Source organism: Hemiscyllium ocellatum, chromosome 19 (assembly GCF_020745735.1).
Source record: "Hemiscyllium ocellatum isolate sHemOce1 chromosome 19, sHemOce1.pat.X.cur, whole genome shotgun sequence".
NCBI classification, from domain to species: domain Eukaryota; kingdom Metazoa; phylum Chordata; class Chondrichthyes; order Orectolobiformes; family Hemiscylliidae; genus Hemiscyllium; species Hemiscyllium ocellatum.
In genome coordinates, this window is record NC_083419.1 from 75,681,496 (window position 1) to 75,708,134 (window position 26,639).

General features: G+C 43.8%; 3 non-coding genes across 3 annotated transcripts; all 3 read left to right on the forward strand.

Moving 5' to 3' along the window:
* The first annotated feature begins 10,002 nt into the window (after nucleotides 1-10,002).
* On the forward strand, nucleotides 10,003-10,075 carry trnav-cac (transfer RNA valine (anticodon CAC)). The gene has a single exon. It is a non-coding gene; the product is annotated as a tRNA-Val (tRNA).
* A 1,672-nt stretch (nucleotides 10,076-11,747) lies between these two features.
* On the forward strand, nucleotides 11,748-11,829 carry trnal-cag (transfer RNA leucine (anticodon CAG)). The gene has a single exon. It is a non-coding gene; the product is annotated as a tRNA-Leu (tRNA).
* Nucleotides 11,830-13,318: 1,489 nt separating this feature from the next.
* trnav-aac (transfer RNA valine (anticodon AAC)) lies at nucleotides 13,319-13,391 on the forward strand. Its single transcript has one exon. It is a non-coding gene; the product is annotated as a tRNA-Val (tRNA).
* Nucleotides 13,392-26,639: the final 13,248 nt, after the last annotated feature.

The window sequence follows — 26,639 nt, forward strand, 5'->3', positions numbered from 1 at the left end:
GAGATGTGAAATACCAAAGACTAAAAAAACGACAAAAAACTTATATAAGCAGAGTTAATGGAATGAGACGCAATGCAGACAGAAACCATTTTACAATGAGTCTGCTCTGTGCCGCCGAAGAGATTCACACTCCCTCACCCTATCTTTCTAAACCCGCATTATTGATCCACCTACAAAAATAGAAATGAGTTCAAAAGCTCGGCGGGTCAGGCAACATCGTTGGAGAGAAATCAGAGTTAACATTGCGAATCAAAAGGTGTTCCAAGGAATGGCCTGTTGACCCCAAATGGTCATTCGGTTTCCCTGAGCTGCGATTCCTACTTTTGTCTTTGATTTTGTCTTTGATTATACAGTCCATTCAGGTTTTGTTTGCCATCTCCCTGAAGTGCACATCTTTGGACAGTGAGATGGAATTGGAGCAGCCGGAAGAAACCCACAAGGAAGAGAAGAAAAAAGGAGCGTGCAAATTCCACACAGTCAGTCACATAAGTCTGGAATCGAATGCAGGTTTCTGGCCTGTTAGCCCTCTCAAGCTGTAAGCGCGCGTCCCGGATGCGAAATGAACCCAATCTCACGCAGTGACAGGCAGTGGTATTGCCCTGGAGTTCAATGCAAAAAGAAGCCTATGTATCAGTACTGGAAATCTATAATTGATTAACTATCCAAACTCTTTTTTTAAATCACTTGATCGACAGCCTTGTACGTCTTGTCATCAAAAATTCACATCGGAATACTTCTAAAAGATATGAGGATTTCTGCCTCTCCAACCTTTGCATGCACTGAGTTCCAGATTTCAACCACCCGCTGTTTCAAAACGAATATCTGCGCATTCACTCAAATCTTTCTTCCTCTGTTCTTAAATCTATTACCCCGTGAGTGATCTCTCCATTATGGGTAAACTTTAGTTTCAGTCTACACGATCCGTATCCTTGATTATTTTGTATATCTCAATCATGTCACCTCTCGATCTCTTCTGCTCTAAGTCTATCCAGTCTATCCAATCTCTCTTCATAACAGGAGCTCTTCTACTCAGACTATGTCCTGGTAAATCACCCCTGCATCATTTCCAGTGCTAATGTGATTGCAGAACTGCACACCATAGTCTAGATAGAGCCGAATGAGCAAGTGAAATAAATGATGTTGCAATCCGCAGAAAGAAGTCGTTTTGAAAAAAAGTTTATTTTCCTCAGTGCTGCCCTGTGTTCTTTTCCTGAGCCTCAAGTTCCAATAATATCTGATCCATGCCAGTAAAAGGTGCTACTTGAACATTGATCTCAAAACCACGGTATCGAAATGGATTGACTGCTCTGAAGGTCGCAATGGTATGATTGAGGCATGTTCACCCAGCAACAGGGAGCGCAGCAGCACAGACTGAACAGGGTTCAATTTGAAAATGATTGTAATGGAAATGAGAGGGGGAACTTAAAGGAGGTCAGTGATTGTGAGAGGGAGAGAAGTCTCCAAGAATGGGTGAGTCCGAATTCTGACATTTATCTCAGAGAGACGTGTGAGAGAGGGGTTTGATGAAAAAATCATAATATCAGAGAAAGTTTTCATGTCAAATCAATTAATTCATTTCTGTGTTTCTTTGGCATGTACCACAAGGAGTTAAAATGGGTAGAACATTACATGCCGTAACTCGGATTCAATCGAGGTTCCTGCGGCCACAACGCACAACACTGAACATTATACGATCCCTGGGCCATGCAGAGATGCGTGTTTGAAAAGAGCAGTAACGACAGTGACATAGGGCATGTTAGGAAGAATGCAGAGACACAACAGGACTATTTGGCGAGCAATAATAGACATGTGGGAACTCAGAATTGGCTGTATATTCAAATTGGATGTTTCAAGAGGCTGAGTAAGTTCCATCGAGAACTGCATGTTGAAGAGTGAGGGTGATAGATTTTTACAAAACATCAAATTCTCAAGGGATACTGCAGGATATTGTTGAAATGTATGTTCCAACAGTAATGAGGTTTCACGATTGTTGCCACACGAGCTTCCCCACACAAGGAAGTACCCATTTCTACAGTGGATCACATAATCCCAATTCCTCCACCCAGCCTCAATGGCGCAGTTGCAAAGATCAAACGGGAAATCGGGATGGAAATGAGCACGTGAAGCTACTGTATCGCACCAGTGATGCGATCGGTGAGCACATCGTCCTTCTATGATGATACAGAGGCGCATGAAATTCCGAGGCTGGGAGTTCTCCTGGTCAAAGGCGGGGAGGAAGGGCATATTTGTCTCCGGTTATTAGATTATTAAGGTACAACAGCAGCATTAACCCGCACTGTCGATTGTCTCAGTGGAAGCGTGCTGCAGCCTTAAGCGAGAGGTCGATGTATTGCAAGCATTCAGTGCAATTTTCCTTAACAATGCACTGTTTGGTTATTTTGATAGGTAAGAACTGTTTTTTCATCACATCATCCTCTTGCTCCCAGCAAACACTCCAGTACAGCGTACATCAGTTTCATTCCAACACAGCCACATGTCATATTCTCACTCCCTCTGAGATGACTGGAATTGCCAATGTCATTCTCTGAGATGGAGCAACGTAGCATTGGGATGGTAGTGTAGTGAACAAAGAAGAACAAAGAACACAGAACATTTATAGCCCAGGAACAGGCCTTTTGGACTTCCCAGCCTGGGATGAACAAAATCAACTGTCTAAACCTATCACCCAATTCCTAAGCACCTGTTTCCATCTGCTCCCCACTTACTCACGCGTCTATTAAGGCGCACCTTGAATGAAACGACCGTGCCTGCCTGTACTACCTCTGCTAGAAACGTGTTCTAGGCACCTACCACCCTCTGTGCGAAATACATTCTACATCTATCTTCCTTAAACGTTTCACCTCTCAATTTGAATGTGAGACCTCTCATTATTGAATCCCTTACCTGGGGAAAAAGCATCTCTTTACACCCGGTCTTTACCCTGCAAGATGTTGTAGACCTCAATCAGGACCCCTCAATCTCTTTTTATTCACTGAAAGCAATCATAAACTTCTTAACCTCTCTTCACAGCAAACATCTTCCATACCAGCAACATCCTCGTAAACCTTCTCTACACCCTTTCGTAAACGTCCACATCAACTGGGTAACTTGACGACCAGAACTGTGCAGTGTGCCTAAACGCGGCCGAATCAAAATCTTCTACAATTTTTGCATGACCTGCCAGCTCTTACATTCAAAGCCCGGTCCTCTGACGACAAGCATACCATTTGCTTTCTTGATCGCTCTGTCGACCTGTGCCACCATTATCATGGTACAAAGGACCTGAACTCCCAGACCTCTCCGCTCATCAACTTTCTCCAAGGCTGTTCCGTTTACTGTGTCGTTGGTTCAAGCATTAGGCTTCCCAAAATGCATCACTTCACATTTGCCTCGATTGAACTCCGTCTGCCACTTCTCCGCTCTACTCTCCCGTCTATCTATATTATTCTCTATTCTTTGACGACCCCTATGCTTTCTTCTACTCACCAATCTTCGTGTCAAATGCAAATGTAGTGGCGATATATTGGGCTAACAACACTTGGAGACTGGAACATGGCAGCTGCTGGTATTTAAATCGATGAATAAAATTTGGAATAATAACCCCGATCATAGGAACAGAGGCAAAAGGTTTTAATTAGCTGAAAGCCCATTCATTCGTGTCCCTTGGAAAGGGGAATTTGCCATCCTTAATGAGACCTGCCAACATATGACTCCAGACTCACAACAGTGCTTTTCAACGATAGAATCCCTCTGACTCAATTCAAGGTGAATTAAGAATGCACAACAAATAATATTCAGACCATGATGGCCACACTCCGTGGGAGAATAAAGAAGAAGAAAAAAAATACACGGATGACGGGGAAAATTGGGAGTCATCTCTGCGTGGACTCAAATTCAACTGATTATCCAATCTAAATGGACACATGGATACACACACCGCCAAGATGTCAGGTCCACAGCGGGACTTCGGGAAAGGATTCAATTACCCGCTGAAGTGTAAACTTACGTGCCCAGGCACAATGTGGACAGGTCATTCACCACTTCCATGTGTAAGAAGGGATCACACAGGAGGCCAACTGATAGTCACCAGCATGTTGACAAATGACATCAGGGGTCCGATTGTGCTGTAATTGCAGGTGTTCCTCACATCCAGCAATGAACCATGTTTGGACGCTTGTTTCCAGTGGAGTTCCACTGTTTCGTGACAGAGATCAACGATTCAGACTTAGTTGTAGGAGTCATGATTTAGAAATTTGCAGTGGATGCAACAATTGGTCGTGTATTTGACTATGATGAATAATGTCAGGGGCTGCAGAGATGTATCAATCTGGTGGAAAACCGGCGAATGGAATTGAATCCAGACCAATAAGTGGTAACGAATTTGGGGAGTTGAAACAATAACAGTGAGGATTCTGAGTGGAGAACAGAACAAACAGGAACAAAGGGATCTTGGAGTGGATATTCACAGATCACTGAAGATTTTTGGACAGGGAGCTCAGATGGTCGAGAGTATTTTTGGATATTTTCTGTTGTTGAACCTCGGTTGTGGGTGATATTCAATCTTTAGCAACCTCCAATTTAGGAAACAACTAATAGAATGAGCACAAGTCTGGTCAATGCAATAATTAACATTTTAAAATTTGTAAGACAAAGCATGGAGGGCTGAAGTATACCACTTTGACGATCAAGACAGCTTCATCACTCAATGGATTTACCACTGATACATCTTCAAGTCATGCCGGTATGTGCCTTGGCGGGTAACTTGCAAATGGTCGCACTTCAGTGCATCTTCAACCTTGTCCTTATAGTCAGCACAGTTTTTGAGCTTTGAATGTTCTGTCAACACAGCCTGGATGACTTACTCCATACATCTTGGAGGTGGTGCACTCTACTGCAATGGTGCCTTAGCAGTGAGGGTAATAAACATTCAGGCGTTGAACGCGGTACAGTTAAGTGACTGCATTGTCGTGGACGAGGTCCAGTTCCTTCAGTGGTATTGAAGCTTCACACATCCAGGCAAATGAAGCGAGTTCTGTTACACATCTAATTTGTGCCTAACTAATGATGCAGACTTCACAGAGACATGAGTTGTGTTAATTATCAACCAGAGTCGACTGACGGACATTTTTTTGTAGTCAACTTCTTTATTTGGGCGGTCAGGTAACATTTCTCCTAAATATTAGCTCCGAGGGCGATTACACGGAGGACTTAAGTTACAACGAAGTCACTGAATGTCAATAGAATATGATTAGATTCACATTTGTCAAAGTTATCATTACTGTATTTGGTCCATGTGTGGACTAATCCGATTCCAATCGCTATCTGATTTCAGGTTCCAGTTCCCGTGCTGTAAGGGACAGCAGAGATTTACGAGGATGTTGTCAACTTTGAATAAAATGGAGCTTCTTGGAATGATTGGTCAGGCTTGGGTTATTCTCCTTGAAACAAAGCCGTGGGATCTTGACAGGGTAGATATAGGCAGGTGGTTTGGCCTATGCTCTGATGAGAGCACCACAGGACATAATCTCAGAATGAGATATCGCCCATTTAATTCAGAAATGAAGAGTAATTTCCATGCTCAAAGAATCTGTGGGGGTTTTTTCTTGGCAACCGAAGTAGAGGCGAAGTTGTTGGGTATTTTCAAACTGTGTCAGGTATTTAATCAGAAAGATGATGAAGTTTGTCGAGGTAAGTGAGCAGAATGGAGTTGAAGATTATCAGATCAACCATGAGTTCGTTGTATGGTGGGGCAGACTCGGTGGGCTGAATGGCATGCGTTCATTTTGTTTAACATTTGATCTAACGCTAAATTTTATTCATAAATTGAGAATTGTGAGTGGATGGGATGAAGTGATAGAAAAGGTTTATCAAACAGATCAGGAACGAAGCTCATAAGCTCATGAAGAAGAAATGTGCTGTGACCTGGGGACATCAAATGACACTCTGCACAGCACAGGTAGCTGTTTACAGAAGCTGTGATTGCTGAAGAAAATTGGCCGACCTTGTACAGTTAGCAAGTCAGTCATCACGCTGCATGTGGAAGAAAGAAAGGTTAGTTTCATTGGAGCGGTTTGCTGCGGTTCCAATTCAGAGTGACTGTTTGAAATACTGATCAAATCATTGTGTGGACTGTTAGGTTAAAATAATCATGAGCAATCCCATTGGATAAACTTGTGCTCCAGATCACTTGTTAGTTATTTCTCTTTCTGTCGATGTAAATTCATAGAAAGACAAGATGGAAAGAGGTGCATAAAGAAAAAAATGTGTTCCCTCTAATTACACCAATTTAGTTTACAACCGAATAGAACATCTGCTCTCATTTTTTTATTTCTACTTTTATGTGGTGTTGATTAATCGTGATTCTCCCGTACAGTGAAGCGCAAGAACAAAATTCTCCATCCCGTGTATACCAGAGGTGTGAGATGAAATGTAAAAATGCAGCAGTGGTTTGTGGAATTAGCAAACAAAATGTGACTCGAACCCGTGAATGCGGAGCACGGTGGTATAATAATCCATCACCGTAATCTCTCGGTCTCCTCAGCACGTTTTGGAAATGGGTGACATGTGACCTCATCAAGGTAACATGTGGTGAAAGTCGTGGTTGAGGAATGTCTTGAGCTAAATTGAATCCAAACCATTGTGTTTCTGCTTTCACCAGAATTACAGCAAAATCCAAGAAATAGCCATGCTCAGAATGAAACAGTGAACAATAATTCCCCGTCATATTCACACCCACATTTTGCCTTCACTCATAATCTCTTCAATGACATTCTCTCTCCCATGACGAAGTAGCTATGGCGAGTGATATAAATGCGATGTTGTGGTTCAATAGCCGTTCTCATATGGCTTAACTGAATTACGTTAAACCACAAGAAAAGCTTTTTTGTTCGTTTCATTTTATTAAGTGAACTGAAAGTCACACTGTTAATTGTAATAATCGGAAGAGCATTAGATTTATCTCATTGGAACGATTAATTATATATGCAAATTCGTTCCGAATTTATTTCAGCTGAAAGAAAATACTGCCATTTATGCTGATCAACTCCAACAGTTTGTTAAAATGCTGTTTCGATCCCCACTATATTGATGTTCAAAACACAACTGTGGTGTGGGAATGTGCTGAATATTTAAAGTGTCTGTGCTGTCATGATCATGTTCTCCTCCCGCGCAGAAAATCGCAAGCAGCTCGAATGTTGCTTTGTTTTCCAGGCAAGTTGAGTTTTTACTGGAACCGAATGGAGACTTTTATTTCATCGCTGTTGTGAAACAAAGTCCTGCGGTGACTCGATTCCTCGTTATTTGGTTTTCTGGACAATGGGAAAATCGTTCCCAAGAATTTCGATGTCATATGTTATTGCATTTCTCCCATTGTCGTGTGGCATAAAATAATCTCACAACTAACAACAGGGCAATTCCAAACTATTCTTTCAAACATACTGCAGCCTTAGTGCACCACCATTTCCAAGACAATGCTGAGAAGAGAGAAAGAAAGAATATAATAAGTAGGGGCCATAAAAAAAGTGAATTTCATCAAACACAGCCTCGATTACCTTTACCTTTACATACCTTTACCTTCCGATGTCTCTAGGATGGAAATGAAGGAAATGGGAGAAGTTCAATAAGATATGCATTAGAACGATTTTTCCATTCGCCATAAAGCCAAATAACGATGAATCGACTCAACACCGGACTTTGTTTCACAACAGCGACGAAATAACAGTCTCAACTTGCTTGGAGCGTCAAGCAACAGTTGCACTGTTTGCGATTTTCTGCACGGAAGGCGAACACCATTATAACAGCAGAGAACCTTCACAATATTCAGCACGTTCTCACACCACAGTCAAATCTCCTGGGGGCTAACCAATTTAATTTTTGTTACACAAGGACACGGCAGGGGAGTTGATCAGCAGAAATTGCAGTGGTAAGATTCGAACCCACGCCCCTTGCAAAATTGGAACAAAGATCCAGCGCCTTAGACCGCTCGGCCACACTACGAGATCAAGTGACGCCTTCAATCAGCAACAGCAATGAAAGAAATTACACTCAGAGGAACATTTGGACGTGTGCTTTCATAACGTCGCAAGTATTAAGGTGCGTCCCGAGATTTAAGCCGTGTTGGAACTGAAACGGAGGAATCGACAGAGAGGCTACAGAATAACATCGCATCCTTTTGGTTTTCTTTAAATCACTGACGAGCAGGAAAATGTAAATGGGGAGAGCGAGTGGGAAAGTGAGGCAGTTGCAGCTCTGGTGATATTCTTTCTTTGTGAGTCTCTCAGCAACAAGAGACATGCAGGTGACTCATTCGTGAGTGCTCTTCACATCGAGAACAAAAAGCAATCAAGTGCAGTTAGCACCACTTCCGGAGTGGGGGTGGGGTGAGCAGTAACTTCTGTCACTATGTTCAGAAACTGCCTTTTCGATTTACTTGGACACAAACTGCATTTCTAAAAAGCACCATGGAGTTTAGCAAAATTTATTGAGTCGCATCTTGTCGATTCCAACACAGGTTTCCAACTCAGTTGATATCCATGTGGCTCAAGTCCAGGTGTGAACATCTCTGCAGTAAATTGCACGGTTAAGGTAAAAGGCAAGGAAAGTGGCATCTCGAACAGAAACAGTTACTGAAACTATGCTGCACGGTATGATGTGGAACACGGCCTGCTCAGCTTTGTGCATTTTCCCTGTAGTCCGGTGTGTTTCGAATGGAGACTGTTATTTCATCGCTGTTGTGAAACAAAGTCCGGCGGTGAGTCGATTCATCGTTATTTGGCTTTCTGGCGAATGGGAAAATCTTTCCAATGCATATGTTATTGAATTTCTCCCATTTCCTGCATTTCCGTCCTGGAGACACCGGAAGGGAAAGGTAATCTAATCGAGACTGTGATTGGTGAAATTCACTTTTTTATGGCCCATACTTATTATATTCTTTCTTTCTCTCTTTTCAGCATTGTCTGGGAAGTGGTGGTGCACTAAGGCTGCAGTATGTTTGAAAGAGTAGTTTGGAATTTCCCTGTTGTTAGTTGTGAGATTACTTTATGCCTCATGCCCTCGGACTGTCTCACATTTAGCATTCATGCTTCGCCATGTCTGAACATGCATTAGGTATGCCAGTTTTGTTTGTGTTCCGTGTTAAATGCTTTCTGTTTGCGATTCGGTCAATACATTACGAGTTAACAGGGGTTCTGAGGTAACTTGCAGCAGCAAAAATCCTCAACTGAGGATCTGGGAAAGTTTCACGAAGCATGGTCAGTCACAGCAAAAGTAAGGAAGTCGTTCGTTTCTGCAGTGTTTCACAATACTACCTTTCCCGTGAGCAGTCGAACAGACTAAATGATTGTGCTACAGACTGCGACGGCAAGCTCCGCTGAAAAGTAATCCTTTAAAACCGGTGTAAGCAACGCAAGGTTATTGGGGTACACCGCGTGGAAACAGATACTTCGGTGTATCTCATCCATGCTCACCACATCACCAAAATTAAACAAGTCCCGTTCCCCAGCATTTGGCCTCAATCCCTCTAAACCCATCCTATCCAGAAACTCATCTGATTACCATGCAATTTTCTGAGTGCAATAGCCTCCTCCACTCCCTCTGGTAGCTCATTCCATACACCCACAACCTTGCGAGTGGAAAATGTGCGTCGGGGTCCTTTGTCAATTTCAGACCACTCACCTTAAACCTATGCTCTCGAGTTTCCAACTCATCCTAGCTTGTGTAAAACACGTAAATACTCAGTTTACAACCCTTCCATAAAACCATGTCGCAGCCGTTATGCTGCCGGGAAAGTTGTCCCAGCTTATTCCACTTCACACTCCAGTCCAAACATTGACCACATCCTTGTCTATATTTTGTCACTAATTTCAGTCTATATTTTTTGACGTTTTCAAGATGTCAATTTCCCTGGATAACAACGAGCTATTGGAAAAAGAAAGGTGAAACGTAGAATGGCTTCAACTTTCAGTGCTGGATGCCACAGAGCCGGAAGGCGCTTGGCTGAAGCTCGTTTCTGTAGTGTAGTGGTCATCACGTTCGCCTCACACGCGAAAAGTCCCTAGTTCGAAACTGGGCAGAAACTGCTTTGTTCTTCAATTGCAACCTTTTACACGGACAAGAACGGAGCTTTCTTGCTTGCTCTCCCATCTGCAAATCTGCCTTCGAAAATGCTCGAACAAATCTGCTCTCTTTGTGAAATGTGATGCACTTCCATTTAATTAGTGAGCAAAGCATTGTAAAGGCTTGTTCTGATCAGAACCATTGTAAAACCTGGTTCTGATCATAAGTCATTCTGTTTGAGAGTGTAGTTACCGCGTTCTGATCCCTTCCACGAAAAACTGTCCCGCATTTGCATTCCTTGCGCAGGCGGACCGGTTCAAAGACAGGGAAGAAGCTGATGCGCTGGTGCTACTGATCAGCGCACCACTGATTCCTGAACTAGTCTGTCTGTCAAATGTAAACCAAAGTCGTCTCTGCAAGGCCTCATTTGGAAACTCTCTGTCGTTATTCAACGTGCGAGAATTGGCAGCAGAGGTGCTGAATCATGGTTTGGATCAGTTCGCACGTTAGTGACTCATTCAATCAGCAACAGCAATGAAAGAAATTGCACTCCCAGAGGAACCTCTGGACTTGTGGTTTCATAGCGTCGCTAGTATTAAGGTGAGCCCCGAGATCTAAGCCATGTTGGAACTGAAATGGAGGAATTGACAGAGAGGCTGCAGAATAGCATCGCAACCTTTTGGTTTTCTTTAAATCACTGACGAGCAGGAAACTGTAAACGGGCAGGGCGAGTGGGAAAGTGAGGCAGTTGCAGCTCTGGTGAAACTCCTTCTTTGTAAGTCACTCAGCACCAAGAGACGTGAAGGTGACTCATGCCTGAGAACTCTTCACATCGAGAACAAAAAGCAATCAAGTGCAGTTAGCACCTCTCCCGGAATTGGGGTGGAGTGAGATAATTACCTTTTGACTTCAGTTACTATGTTCAGAAACTGCCTTTTAAATTGAGGTGAACAGAAACTGCATTTCTAATGAGCACCATGGAATTTAGCAAGATTTATTGAGTCGCTTTTCGTCGCTTCCCACACAGGTTTCCAAGTCAGTCGGTATCGATGTGGCTCATGTCCAGGTGTGAATATCCCTGCAGCCAATTGCACGGTTAAGGTAAAAGGCAAGGAAAGTGGCATCTCGAACCAGCCCCGAGGTCATATCATCCTCACAAGGTGATCTGTCGTTCTCGGATTGTAATGCTACCTCCGGTTTTAGGCTGGAGAACATTCTTTGCAAAACAGACACAGTGACTGAAAATATAGTGCACGGTATGATGTGGAACACGGCCTGCTCAGCTTTGTGCATTTTCCCTGTAGTCCGGTGTGTTTCGTGTTCCGTGTAAACCTGAAAGTTGTCCTGTTTCGAGCAATCGGTGAAATCATTCAGCAAAGCAAGAATCGAAATTGAAGTAATGTCAAGCAGCTCATGGTGATTTGACCAAATCATTACCGAACATATATTCTCACGCAGTCAAAGATACATTTCGGGCTGAAAAGAGTCTGAGAAGATAGACACAGCTTACCATTGATTTTTGTCTGGATTGATGGGCTTTCATTATCTGCTGCGAAATAGACATTGTAGCCGGGCACATACCAGCTGCTGTGCGAGTCGGACAGGGACCATGGAACCCTTTTCATGTGACTTTGCATGTGTGGTTATGCAGGAGCACAATTCGAAATGCAAGAAAATGGACACTCAGGCTGTCTGGTAGTGTGGCCGAGCGGTCTAAGGCGCTGGATCCAGGTTCTAGTCCTGAAAGGGGCGTGGGTTCGAATCCCACCACTGCCACTTCAGCTGATCAACTCCACTGCTCGAATGCTGCTTCGATCCCCGCTGCATTGATGTTATCGGAGAATTAACTGTGGACAGGTGCCGAGTATTGTCAGGTCTCTCAGCTGCCATGATGTTATTCGCCTCCCCTGCAGAAAGTCGCAAGCAGCTCAGCGATTGGTTTATGTTTCAGGCAAGTTGAGGTTTTACTGGAACCGAATGGAGACTGTTATTTCATCGCTGTTGTGATACAAAGTCCGGCGGTGAGTCGATTCATCGTTATTTATCTTTCTGGAGAATGGGAAAATCTTTCCAATGCATATGTTATTGAATTTCTCCCATTTCCTGCATTTCCGTCCTGGAGACACCGGAAGGGAAAGGTAATCTAATCGAGACTGTGATTGGTGAAATTCACTTTTTTATGGCCCATACTTATTATATTCTTTCTTTCTCTCTTTTCAGCATTGTCTGGGAAGTGGTGGTGCACTAAGGCTGCAGTATGTTTGAAAGAGTAGTTTGGAATTGCCCAGTTGTTAGTTGTGAGATTACTTTATGCCTCATGCCCTCGGACTGTCTCACATTTAGCATTCATGCTTCGCCATGTCTGAACATGCATTAGGTATGCCAGTTTTGTTTGTGTTCCGTGTTAAATGCTTTCTGTTTGCGATTCGGTCAATACATTACGAGTTAACAGGGGTTCTGAGGTAACTTCCAGCAGCAAAAATCCTCAACTGAGGATCTGGGAAAATTTCACGAAGTATGGTCAGTCACAGCAAAAGTAAGGAAGTCGTTCGTTTCTGCAGTGTTTCACAATACTACCTTTCCCGTGAGCAGTCGAACAGTCTAAATGATTGTGCTACAGACTGCGACGGCAAGCTCCGCTAAAAAGTAATCCTTTCAAACACAACGTTATTGGGGTACACCGCGTGGAAACAGATACTTCGGTGTATCTCATCCATGCTCACCACATATCCAAAATTAAACAAGTCCCGTTCCCCAGCATTTGGCCTCAATCCCTCTAAACCCATCCTATCCAGAAACTGATCCGATTACCATTGCAATTTTCTGAGTGCAATAGCCTCCTCCACTCCCTCTGGTAGCTCATTCCATACACGCACAACCTTGTGTGTGGGAAATGTGCCTCAGGTCCTTTGTCAATTTCAGACCACTCACCTTAAACCTATGCTCCCGAGTTTCCAACTCACCCGAGCTTGGGTAAAACACGTAAATACTCAGTTCAAAACCTTTCCATAAAATCATGTCGCAGCCGTTATGCTGCCGGGAAAGTTGTCCCAGCCTATTCCACCTCACTCTACAGTCCGAACATTGACCACATCCTTGTCTATATTTCGTCACCAATTTCACGTCTGTTTCTTTTTTTAACTTTTTCAAGATGTCAGTTACCCTGGATAACAACGAGCTGTTGGAAAAAGAAAGGTGAAACGGAGAATGGCTTCAACTTTCAGTGCTGGCTGCCACAGAGCCGCAGCGCGCCCGGCCGTGGCTTGTTTCTGTAGTGTAGTGGTCATCACATTTGCCTAACACGCGGAAGGTCCCCAGTTCGAAACTGGGCAGAAACTGCTTTGTTCTTCAATTGCAGCCTTTTACCCGGACCAGAACGGAGCTTTCTTGCTTGCTTTCCCATCTGCAAACCTGCCTTCGAAATCGCTCGAACAAATCTGCTCTCTTTGTGAAATGTAATGCAATTCCATTAAATTAGTTTGCAAAGCATTGTAAAGGTTTTCTCCAAGCTGGGTCTGATCATATGCCATTCTGTTTCAGAGTGTAGTTACCGCGTTCTGAATCTTCCACAAAAAGCAGTACCGTATTTGCATTCCTTGCGCAGGCGGGCCGGTTCAAAGACAGGGAAGAAGCTGATGAGCCACGGATTCCTCAACTGGTCTGTCTGACAAATGTACCCCAAAGTCGTCTCTGCAAGGCCTCATTTGGAAGCTGCCTGTCGTTATTCAACGTGCGAGAATTGGCCGCAGAGGTGCTGAATCATGGTTTGGATCAGTTCGCACGTTAGTGACTCATTCAATCAGCAACAGCAATGAAAGAAATTACACTCTCAGAGGAACCTCTGGACTTGTGATTTCATAGCGTCGCTAGTATTAAGGTGAGCCCCGAGATCTAAGCCATGTTGGAACTGAAACGGAGGAATGGACAGAGAGGCTACAGAATGACATCGCAACCTTTTGGTTTTCTTTAAATCACTGACGAGCAGGAAAATGTAAATGGGAGAACGAGTGGGAAAGTGAGGCAGTTGCAGCTCTGGTGAAACTCCTTCTTTGTGAGTCACTCAGCAACAAGAGACGTGAAAGTGACTCATGCGGGAGAGCTCTTCACATCGAGAACAAAAAGCACTCAAGGGCAGTTAGCACCTCTTCCGCATTGGGGGTGGGGTGAGTAGGACCTTCTGTTACTATGTTCAGAAACTGCCTTTTAAATTGACGTGAACAGAAACTGCATATCTAATAAGCAACATGGAATTTAGCAAAATTTATTGAGTCGCTTCTCGTCGATTCGCACACAGGTTTCCAACTCAGTTGGTATCGCTGTGGCTCATGTCCAGGTATGAACATCCCTGCAGCCAAATGCACGGTTAAGGTAAAAGGCAAGGAAAGTGGCAGCTCGAACTGGCCCCGAGGTCAGAGCATCCTCACAATGTGATCTGTCGTTCTCGGGTTGTAATGCTACCTCCGGTTTTAGGGTGGAGAACATTCTTTGGGACTCTTATTCTGCAAAACAGACACAGTGACTGAAACGATGCTGCACGGTATAATGCGGAACACGGCCTGCTCAGCTTTGTGCATTTTCCCTGTCGTCCGGTGTGTTTCATGTTCCGTGTAAACGTGAAAGTTGTCCTGTTTCGAGCAATGGGTGAAATCATTCAGCAAAGCAAGAATCGAAATTGAAGTAATGTCAAGCAGCTCATGGTGATTTGACCAAATCATAACCGAACATATATTCTCACGCAGTCAAAGATACATTTCTGGTTGAAAAGAGTCTGAGAAGATAGATTCAGCTTACCATTGATTTTTGCCTGGATTGATGGGCTTTCATTATCTGCTGCGAAATTTACATTGTAGCCGGGCACATCCCAGCAGCTGTGCGAGTCGGTGAGGGACTATGTCACCCTTTTCATGTGACTTTGCATGTGTTGTTATTGCAGGAGCTCAATTGGAAATACAACAAAATGCGCTGCTGCGCTGTCTGGTATTGTGGCCGAGCGGTCGAAGGCGCTGGCTTCCCGTTCTATTCCTGAAAGATACCTGGCTTCAAATTCCCCTATCTGCCGTTTCCGCTGATCGACTCCACTGCCGCTCCATTTGTTGAAATGCTGCTTTGATCCCCTCTGCATCTTTGTTCAAAATAAAATTGCTTGGCTTCCAGGGGAGTTAACTGTGGTGTGCAAACGTGCTGAATCTTGCAAAGTTTCTCAGCTGCCATGTCGGTGTTCACCTCTCGTGCAGAAGGCCGCAAACAGCTCGACTGTTGCTTTATGTCCCAGGCAAATTGAGTTGTTACTGGACAAGAATGGAGACTGTTGTTTCATCGCTGTTGTGAAACAAAGTCCTGCGGTGAGTCGATTCATCATTATTTGGCTTTCTGATGAATGGGAAGATCATTCCAATGAATATGTTATTGAGTTTCTCCGATTTCCTTCATTTCCCTCCTGGAAACATTGGCGTGTGAAACCATAATTGATCCGTTCCCTGGCTACATTCTGCGAACCCATTCCCACTATGCTCCCTTAACAACAACCTGTGAATCGTTCCCCACTCTTTTCTCACATGAAAGACCTGTAGCCACATCTCCTGACTGTTCTCTGGCCGAGTTCTGTACTCCTAGCAATGACTTGTGACTCAGTCCTCCCTATTTCCCTAGTAATGGCTGAAACCTCACCCCGACTCTGTTCTCCTCCCATCTGCCTGTGACGGCATCCCCGCTGCATATCGATCGCAACAGCCTTCCCCATACTCTACCCCTCGCAACGGCCTGTGAACCCATTCCCATTTTGTTCCTCTCGTAATTGCCAATGAACCCATCATCATTCTTTTCTCGCAGCAACGGCTTGGAAGTCCATTTCAACTCTCTTCTACCACCAACGACGTGTGATCCCACCCGCACTGTGATGTCCATGGTCTGTGTATCCATATGCACGATTGTTCTCAGAGCCACGGTCTGTGAACCCATTCTCATCCTGCTTCCCTATCAATTTTCTGAACCCAACCCCACTTTTTTCTCCCAACAACGACCTGTAATCCCATTCTGACTCTGTTGTCCAGGCATTGACCTGTGATCCCGTTTTGTGACTGTTTTCGTAGCAATATGATGTGATCCCAGCCCCATTTTGCTTACGTCGCAACAATGTGTAACTCAATCCCCACTCTGCCTCCCCAGGAATTACCTGTGAAACATTCCCAACTCTGCTCTATGACTGATGGTCTGTTAAATCATTCTGTTCCCTATCAAGAACCTGCAACCCCATTCCCAATCTGTTGTCTTGGAAACAAACTGCGAACACATCACTCCATATGTTGCCCTAACAGCAGCTTGTGTCTTCATTCCTGTTGTTTTCCACGAACAATTGCCTGTGATCACTTCACGACAGAAGCAAAACCAAGCATCAGGTAATTCAGAGACATGGAGATTGGTAGATGGAGAGAGTGCAAGCGAGTGAATGAAAACGGTGGAGGATGTGTAAGACCAGAAGCGAGAGCAAAGACAGCGAAACTCAAACCCGACTCTCAAACCCGGTCCCCTCCACATCCTTGAGAAACAGGACTGGGGTTAAAACTTTGCGAGAAGATTTGTAACTCGGTTGCTCGTTGTTGTGGTTCTGTTGGCCAGGCTGCGAATTTTTGTTGCAGACGTTTCGTCCCCTGTCTATGTGACATCCTCAGTGCTTGGGAGCCTCCTGTGAAGCGCTCCTGTGATGTTTCCTCCGGAATTTATAGTGGTTTGTCTCTGCCACTTCTGGTTGTCAGTTCCAGCTGTCTTTTGCAGGGATCGGTATATTGGATCCAGGCCGATGTGCTTATTGATTGAATCTGTGGATGAGTGCATTGCCTCTCGGAATTCCCTGGCTGATCTCTGTTTGGCTTGTCCTATAATAGTAGTGTTGTCCCAGTCGAACTCATGTTGCTTGTCATCTGCGTGTGTAGCTACTCAGGATAGCTGGTCGTGTCGTTTCGTGGCGAATTGGTGTTCATGGATGCGGATCGTTATTTGTCTTCCTGTTTGTCCTATGTAGTGTTTTGTGCAGTCCTTGCATGGGAGTTTGTACACTGTGTTGGTTTTGCTCATGCTGGGTATCAGGTTCTTCGTTCTGGTGAGTCGTTGTCTGAGAGTGGCTGTTGGTTTGTGTGCTGCTATGAGTCCTCGTGGTCGCAGTAATCTGGCTGTTAGTTTTGAAACACTCTTGCTGTATGGTAGTGTGGCTCATCATTTGCGTTGTGGCATGCCCTCGTTCCGTTGCCTTTCCCTTAGGCATCTGTTGATGAAATTGCGGGTTATCCGTTTTTGGTGAAAACATTGTATCGGTGTTATTCTTCCTCTTTTTGCAGTCCTGATGTACTGAAGTGTATTGTGGCCCTTTTGAAATGTGTTTTGATGCAACTTATTTTGTGTGTGATGGGGTGGTTGTTTTCATAGTTCAGGACTTGGTCTGTGTGAGTGACTTTCCTGTATACCTTTATGGTGAATTCTCTGTTCGGTGTTCTCTGTACCATCACGTCTAGGAATGGGAGTTGATTGTCCTTTTGTTCTTCTCTAATGAATTGGATTCCTGTGAGGATGGCGTTGATGATCGGGTGTGTGTTCTCTATTTCTGTGTTTTTAATGATTACAAAGGTGTAATCCACATATCTGATCCAGAGTTGAATTTGCGGTTAGACAGTTTGTTCTAACCTTTGCATTACCGCTTCTGCTATGAGTCCAGAGATGGGTGAGTCCATTGGTGTACCGTTGATTTGTTCATATATTTGGTTGTTGAATGTGAAGCGTGTTGTGAGGCACCGGCCTAGTAGTTTAACTATGCCATCCGTGTTGAAAGATTCAACGCCCTGTTGTCTGTTCTGCATGTCCAGCAGGTTGGCTACTGTTTCTCAAGCTAGGGTTTTGTCAATAGAGGTGAACAATGCCGTTACATCGAATGAGACCATAGTTTCATCCTTGTCTATATGTATATTTCTGATGATGTCCAAGAATTCCAGCGTTGACTGTATAGAGTGTCTGGATCCGCTGGTCAGGTGTTTTCATTTCTGCTGTAGTTCTTTAGCCAGTTTGTGTGATGGTGCCCCGGTAGTGATACTCTGGGTCTGAGTGGGATGTCTGGTTTGTGCACTTTATGTAGTCCATAAAATCTGGGGGTGTTGTTGCTTTCAGGTTTCATTCTTTGTAGGTCAAACCTGGTTATCCCTTGACAGTTTTTCCTTTGACAGTTGAAGGCTGGTCATTTTCAGGCCCTGCAGAAGGGTCACTCTTTCAAATTTTGATGTGCTGTTTCGTTGAGGTCTCTATTCAATCCCCTGTGAAAGAATATATAAGTGACATTGTCAGCTCAGGACAGAAATTCACGAAAGAAAATCTGAGAACCTAAAATGAGAACAGATTAATTAAGCAGAAGCCAAACTCAGGAAAAAAGATTCCCCAGAACGTTCTGTCTCAAAGGTTGCCAGTGTTCAGGCACAACCAAAGAAGAGAGACTGATAGCCCGTGAGCACATCGACTTTTGGGCCAAGTGTTCTTATTTATAATGTGTTGCTTGAAACAGGATAGAGTGGGTCCAGGTGACAAACTAATGAGTTCTCTAGCTTCCTTCCTCCACACTTCCTCGCCTCCTGGTTGCAAAACCGTATGCAACAAATTCAGAATTTACATACTTTCCACTGTTTTGTTTCCAATTGTTTATGTCCTTCCTTTTCTTTCAGTTGGAAACTGGCCCCGGCACACAAGTTTTTTCTCTTCTCCGGGCTGAATGGCTCTGATATTCCATTGCTCCTGTTTTCCACCCTAACTTAGAGCTTTCTTTTTTCTTGATGCAAACCACTTATTGTTAAAGCCTGTTCAATGTCTAGCATTCCCAGATCTATTGAAACCATCTTGACGTCTCTCTCTCTCTCAAAGTCAAATTGCGTTATACCCAATCTACCACCCCCTGGGGAAAATAACAAGAAATGACATCACCACAGGAAATAACATCACCAACCCAAAGAAACCCAAACATAAAAATAGAAAGCACGAATCATGTTCATTGATTCTCCTGAGGCCCACTGAAGATTTACCAACAGAGTGATGAAACGTCTGAAATGAACCATCCAGCTCAAGCGAGCGAACCTAACTCCACATCCATGCCTCAGTCCTGAGAATATTCTCATGAACATCCTCTGAACACGATACAAGTGCAGTGGATTCCACCTGAGATATGGGACACAAGACTGTCGAAAATAGTCCAATTGTAAGAATGTAGCATCTGTTTGTTTAGAGATGAGAAATTGTGAGGAAACAAGTCACCAGCGGGTGTAGTTTGCAAGCCCACTCACAGCAACTATGATGTGAAATAAAACATATGAGAAAAAAATTGTGCGTGATAAATAAAGGATGGCAATAATCTTCAGTGATCTTAATTTTACTCGCCCAGTCTCGGCTCTTTTGTAAAGAAAGTTCAGAGAACATTGAACGATGCATCAAATATGTCCCATCGAACAAAACGAAACTTATCATGGTCTTCGATTAATTTACAGATTCCTTAGTTCCAGTGATTTCCTGGAAAACCATCTCATTGCAAAAATTAGAGAAGGGTATGGATCTTTTTGCCAGAAAATAATAAATCAGTCGCTCATCTTTGTTTCATGCGTAAGAACATCCAGATTCTTCTGCACCACATTTTATTGCAGTTTCTCTCGATTTTAATAGTTTTCGGACTTTGACTCTTCCTACCGAATTCATGGCCTCACATACCCGACAGGAAACTGCATCTGTCATTTTCTTTTCCTTACCCAGACGACCTACATACAGTTTATCGCATTGCAGATTCCCCAACCTCATCACAAGATGTCCTGCAATCTATTGTGCATCATCAGCAAAACTGGACAAATTTCACTCTGCCGCTTCATCAGGTCGTTAATACAGAGAAACATCTCTGAAGCCATATGCCTGACATTACTGCATTTCAGGATTTGCATTTTACAACTTTAAGAATTACACATGATTCGGTGGCTTGTGTTCAGTAAATAATGGACAGTCAAAGGTCATTTATTACACAACACCATGAACTCTAAACTTTTTCAACGACGTTTTATTATTTGGCCCCATATTGAGTCTCTGCTAGAAATACAAATAGAGTTAATCTATCTGCTTCCTTGATAAAATATTCATGTCATGTCAGCAAAAAAATCTCTGGCAAATTGCCAAAGTGTGATTTTCCTTTCAACGAAAGATGTTGACTGAGTTTACAATAATCTTTTCTAAACTATCTGCTTTACTTCCATTACAATGGTCTCCAGCATTTTCAAATTCACAGAAATAGCATTGGTGCAGATGGAAGTCATTTGGGCCATCCCGTCAGCGTCAACGTTCAATGAGATCCTGGCTGATTTGTTTAATCCTTAACTCTGAAAATATGTTGCTGGTTAAAGCACAGCAGGTTAGGCAGCATCCAAGGAACAGGAAATTCGACGTTTCGGGCCAGATCCCTTCGTCAGGAATGAGGAGAGTGTGCAATAGATGATGTGTGTGGAGGTGCAGGTGAATTGGTGGCGGATATGGAAGGGTCCCTTTGGGCCTTGGAGAGAAGTAAGGGAGGAGGTGTGGGCGCAAGTTTTACATTTCCTGCGGTTGCAGGGGAAGGTGCCGGGAGTGGAGGTTGGGTTGGTGGGGGGTGTGGACCTGACGAGAGAGTCACGAAGGAAGTGGTCTTTGCGGAACGCTGATAGGGGAGGGGAGGGAAATATATCCCTGGTGGTGGGGTCCGTTTGGAGGAGGACCTCCAAACCTGCACCTGCACCTCCACCTCCACACACATCATCTATTGAATCCGCTGCACCCGATGTGGCCTCCTCTATATTGGGGAGATGGGCCGGCTACTTGTGGAACGCTTCAGGGAACACCTATGGGATGCCCGGACCAACCAACCCAACCACCCTGTGGCTCAACACTTTAAGTCTCCCTCCCACTCCACCGAGGACATGCAAGTCCTTGGACTCCTCCATTGGCAGAACATAACAACACGACGGTTGGAGGAAGAGCGCCTCATCTTCCGCCGGGGAACCCTCCAACCACAAGGAATGAACTCAGATTTCTCCAGTTTCCTCATTTCCCCTCCCCCCACCTTGTCTCATTCGGTTCCCTCAACTCAGCACCGCCATCCTAACCTGCAATCTTCTTCCTGACCTCTCCGCCCCCACCCCACTCCAGCCTATCACCCTCACCTTGACCTCCTTCCACCTATCACATTTCCATCGCCCCTCCCCCAAGTCCCTCCTCCCTACCTTTTATCTTAGCCTTCCTGGCACACTCTCCTCATTCCTGATGAAGGGCTCTGGCCCGAAACATCGAATTTCCTGTTCCTTGGATGCTGCCTAACCTGCTGTGCTTTAACCAGCAACACATTTTCAGCTCTGATCTCCAACATCTGCAGACCTCACTTTTTACTCGATGATTTAATCCTCAACTCCACCGTTCTGCCTTAAACCCATGGTCCTTGATTCCCAAAGTGCGTAAATGTCTCTTTACCTCAGTCGTGAATGTACCCAGCCTTGTCAGTCCTCTGTTGTAAGGAAATCAACAAATATGCTGCCCTCTGAAATAGACAATATCCTCCTCATTTGTGTCTTAAATGGGCAACCCCTTCCTCTAACATTAGATCCTCTGGTCCTACACTATCCCACGTTTAAATCAAAACAAAACAAATCTCTAAAGTTAGGTCTGCACTCACTGTTGTGTCCAGTGGCAATTCTGAGCATTGGAATTATTTTTGTTTTTGACCTCTGGTTAAACAATCTGCCGTGATTTACAAATTCGATTTGCCGATGACGATTCTGCTTCAAAAACACTTCATCAGCTGTGATCCATTTGGCGCTGGCAGACACTATACAAATGAAACGACATATTTCTTTCTCGATCCATTATCAAGTTTATTAATCTCACTGCACATGAAAATGGATTCTTCCCATCCACTCAATCCAACATCAATGTGTGTCGTTCAGTTCAACTCCCATCAGCTTCCTCCATTCTTAACAAATATATATGGAAAGCAAATATTGAGATCATTGTGCAGACAGAGCAAGCCAGGAAGCAGTCTTTCAGGTTGGAAGCCTCCATTCCAGAAGCAATGCTAAGGGTCACCACGCCCCACGTAGCTGCGGCTGAGGGGATAAGGTGATGCGTTAGCAATCCTTCCGGGGTTTCTCTGCATTGGTTCGAATTCTATCGGCTACAACTTCGCAATTTGAGTTTCGACTTACCTCCTGCAGTACGAATTATTTTTCAAACTTCAAATCCCAGTCGCATCAAACAGTTCTCGACATTTGTCTACAGTTAGGAAACTCGAGGTCTGAACCACAAATACACTCCTGTTTCTCTTTCGACGGATACTGCTCGATTGTCGAATATCTGCAGTAATCCTTGCATTTATTCTGCGCACGTGCTGCCTTCCATTCAAAAATCTTCAATCCCAGTGCTCAGGTAACTGGCCCTGGTGAGTGACAACACTTCCTACTGTTTATCAAATTGCCCATCCTCACTGGTCCTTCCAACGTCATTATGAACAGTCAGTGGAAATATCCGGCTCACCTTTCCTCCAAAAAAAGACCTTACCTCCCTCAGAAATCTGTCCAGAAAAGGGGATTTCCTCATGCCTGGTAATGTTGTAAGGCGGAGGTTTGTGAAGTGAATTTGGGAAAACATTGTCAATTGTCAGGTGGATTTTTTATAACGAAATACAACAGGAAATCTAGTGTGCACTTTTGTGAATCTTTACGACCAGATTGGGAAGCAGAATTAGAGGAAAATGCAGTGTGAACAGCCCAACTGAGCAGAGACAGTCCAGACATCTTTCCCTTCGTTAAGAGGCCGGGCTATTGACTCAGATGTTCTTCAGACATGCTCAGATCTGAGATATTGAAAGGATCCTCATTCCTAGACATCAGGAATTTAAACATCATCTCGGTTTTGGAACACTGAGAAAGTTCTGGTACAGACAAGACACTGAATGGTTCAAACGGATACAGTCCTGGTTATAGAAGAGCCGGTTACTGGTGACATGAATGTGTCCGCAGAGGGTGCGATCAGACTGTGACCTTGTCTCCACAATGAATATATCAGACTTTATTTTGGGCAAGTAATACTCATAGAGGAAAATTGACATTCAGGGAGTGGCAGGCCAAACTTGAAATCAGTAACAGCCAGTTTTAGAGGGCCATGCAAGCTCTGGATTCAACAGTCTCTCTGCCGAAATTGGTCAACATTTGCGGCTGTTAAACGAAAGGCGCAGATCTATGACTGTTCTCACTTCATCCGCCTTCTTTCCTGCACAGTTCTTGGTTTTAAATTGGGTCAGCAAAATGTTCCCTAAAACAGTAATCTTATCCGGAACCACAAACGTGTTTCTGTATTATTTTAATGACTAATGTTATCGACTGCGGATTTCATGACACTGAAAGAAAAACAGAAACTTCTGGGGAAATCCACCAGGTTTTGCATTACCTGTGGGGGAAAGCAAACTTCTGATAATGATCTGAAGAAACTTTGAAACATTGTCTCTGAATCTGTCTCCACAGATGCTGCAAGACCTGTTGAGTTATTTTTCCTGCAATTTCTGTTTTTGTTTTTACCTCTATGTCCATTCCATCTATTGGCATGGAGGATCCAGTCCCACCATATACCGACATTTAGCCCTTTCGGAAGCTTTGATCTTTGAATTCAAATGAAACCAGCAATGATTAACTCTGCCTCAGCTCCACGCGGGAAGAGAGAACTGGAAAGGTATACCGCTGGCGTGGTTCTGCCGCCGGGGGCGAATAGTTAAAGTGTTCGACTTGAAATGCATTGGGAATTCCCCAGGGAGGCTGGAATCCTGCCGACTACGGCTGAGTGCAGAGAAAACCGAAGTTTCCTAACCATCCTATTGTTTGGGATCAAATCAGGGCGTAAGGATTCAATTGATCCAGGTAAGGATTGGTGCAAATCTCCAGCACACTCATCAAACCGTTCAGTTGCACATATACATGGGCAAATACGTTTGAACGGATGGACCACAAAATTGGAAAAGAGACGTGAACAGTGCAAGTGCCAAAAGACATTTTCTGTTCTGTAGACCTGTGACCGACTGCAGTTACTAGACAACTTTTGCAAAATGTTCCTGAGATGGCAAGGGGTGGAACTGATTCTACCCGATCTGTGTTCCAGATATGGTATCGATTGGAACATTGGGATTGGGTATAACTGCCAAACTGCATTCTATGAGAATCCGGAAGATAAGATCCTGGTATCTCTTTACCCTGCTGTGTGCAAGCACATACCTTCTCAATACTCGTTGTTTGATATTCCATAGCCCCGCTTTCAGGTAATCATTGGATTTACGATCTTCCTATGTTTATATCAAACAGCTCAGTGACTTCGGAATTGGATGGTCAGAAGGAGATGGAGATGAGACAGGCAGAAAAACAAAACGAGACCCGACGTGAAAGTGTTTCGAGTTTGCCGTGTGTCCGTTGATTTAAATGAAGGTTATTTGTTTGTCGCTGTTCTTTCAGATTCCCAGGTGCCACAGGTCGGTGGATTTTGGGAAATTGAACATTACACATGAACAACCTGTGGGATTATTACAGCTCACTGTCGATTTTATATCACAGCTCACTGCAATGTTTTATATTAACTGGAAAATGGGCTTGCGTTCAACCTAAAGCTGCGTTTTGTCGAAGAAAGTTTAAACATGAAGTCGATGGAACGTATATAATCCTGGGACCTCTGCCCCTCTGGGGAGATGTGTCCGTATATCTTCCACTGAGGCTGAAAATGAGGATGAGTTTCTCAAGGGGGTTACAACATAATATGAAAATGTGTTGCTGGAAAAGCGCAGCGGTTCAGGAAGCATCCAAGGAGCTGCTGCGCATTTCCAGCAACACATTTTCAGCTCTGATCTCCAGCATCTCACTTTCTCCTACAACATGGTATGACCATGTCAAACTTCAGTCCCATTATTGTATCACTTACGATCACAGGGAGAATTTCATTGGCATTTGCACTGGAAATATCAGAATAAGCAAGATTATGTGGCAAAAACGAAAACTAGGACATTAATAGAATGATGTCACTGAGCCACAAAGCGTGATGGGCCAAGTTGTCATTTTTAAAAGCTGTAAAAAATGTAAGACGGGGGAAACCGATCTGCAGTGAGACTGATCCGAAAGCAAAATGCGAAAGCAGTGTCATTGAGAAAGGAGACAGTGTTTTCTGCCGCCCTCGTTGGTGAAGTAACCATTATGTACCTACTCACTCACTGCCACGGCGCACGTTCAGTTCCCAATCTGGAGATGGGAGTACGGCAGTTCCCGCCCATTGTGATGACAGTGTTTGTGAAACAGGAAATGAAGTGGGAGCTGAGAAATGATTCGCTTTTGTACCAAACGTGATTAATGCTAACATAAAATAAAGAACTACGGTTGATGCAAATCTAAAACAAAACCAGGGATTGACTGATAGATTATGCGCCTTGCTGCATTTGTAGAGAGAAACAGAGTTAATGTTTCAGATCTACAGAAACAGATTAGTTACAGATTTCCATATCATGATGGCGGGGAAATGACCAGTTTTGTCAACATTTTTATCAGAATTTCTCATTCGCTGACACACGTCATTTAGACATATTTAAAATGGTTTCATCGACTGTAATGCTGTTTCCATAGCCGTTCAGCTGCTGAAGGTTTGCACATATATTGTTACATTTTTCTTTTACTTTCTCTCACTCAGCAGCCATGTCGAATGGGGAATTGGTTCTCCCTTCGTATAAATCAATGGAGTCAGTATTTGTCTCTTTGTGTGATGTCTGCACCACTCTGTTTCACATTTTCTGACGTTCAACCTGTTCATAGTCCTCGTTTCCCGTTTTTGGTCTTTGAAATGTCTCACATTCGGAGGCAGTGAAATAGGGGAGTTGCTGTGGTAAGGAGACGTTATTTATTCAACATGTTATGAGTCTTTCGAATTCTAAATACAACATCTTTTCCTCCGGAAATAAAAGCAGTTTCATTCGAAATATAGGATGACAATGATGTATTTAGTGTTGGTGAAAGATGAATGATCGGTGACTGCAGAGAATGAAGATGATCAGCTCTTGGTGTCTGTGCTATGGCCACAACATTTCCCGACAAATCTGCAGTCTCTGCTGCCTCAACTCGTTATTCCCACTAAATCTGGGAGTGAAAGAGCAAGCGTAACAGAAGAGAAGAAAAGAAGTTTTTGTGGGACAATGGAAAGAGGTTCCAGTTTGTATTAACAGTCAGCAAGAAACAACATTCATTGGTAGAGAAAAAAGGAGGGAATAACTCTAGAAGCATCAAATCACAAAAGGCTGAGCTCAAATCAGAAAGCTGCGGGATCAGCAATATGACATTTGAAGAAGATGAAACAATGAGCCTTTGAAAGATTGGACATCCACAACTGGCATTTGAATCCCAAGTTCTCTTGTTTACTAGAGAATCACTTTAACGAACCGAGTCACAGTGCCTCCACTAGAAGTGCGTTTACACATCCACACTTGTAGTTCTTTAACCACTTCATCACAAAAGTTTGGAAATGTTTTTCTTTTTTGTTGAGAATTG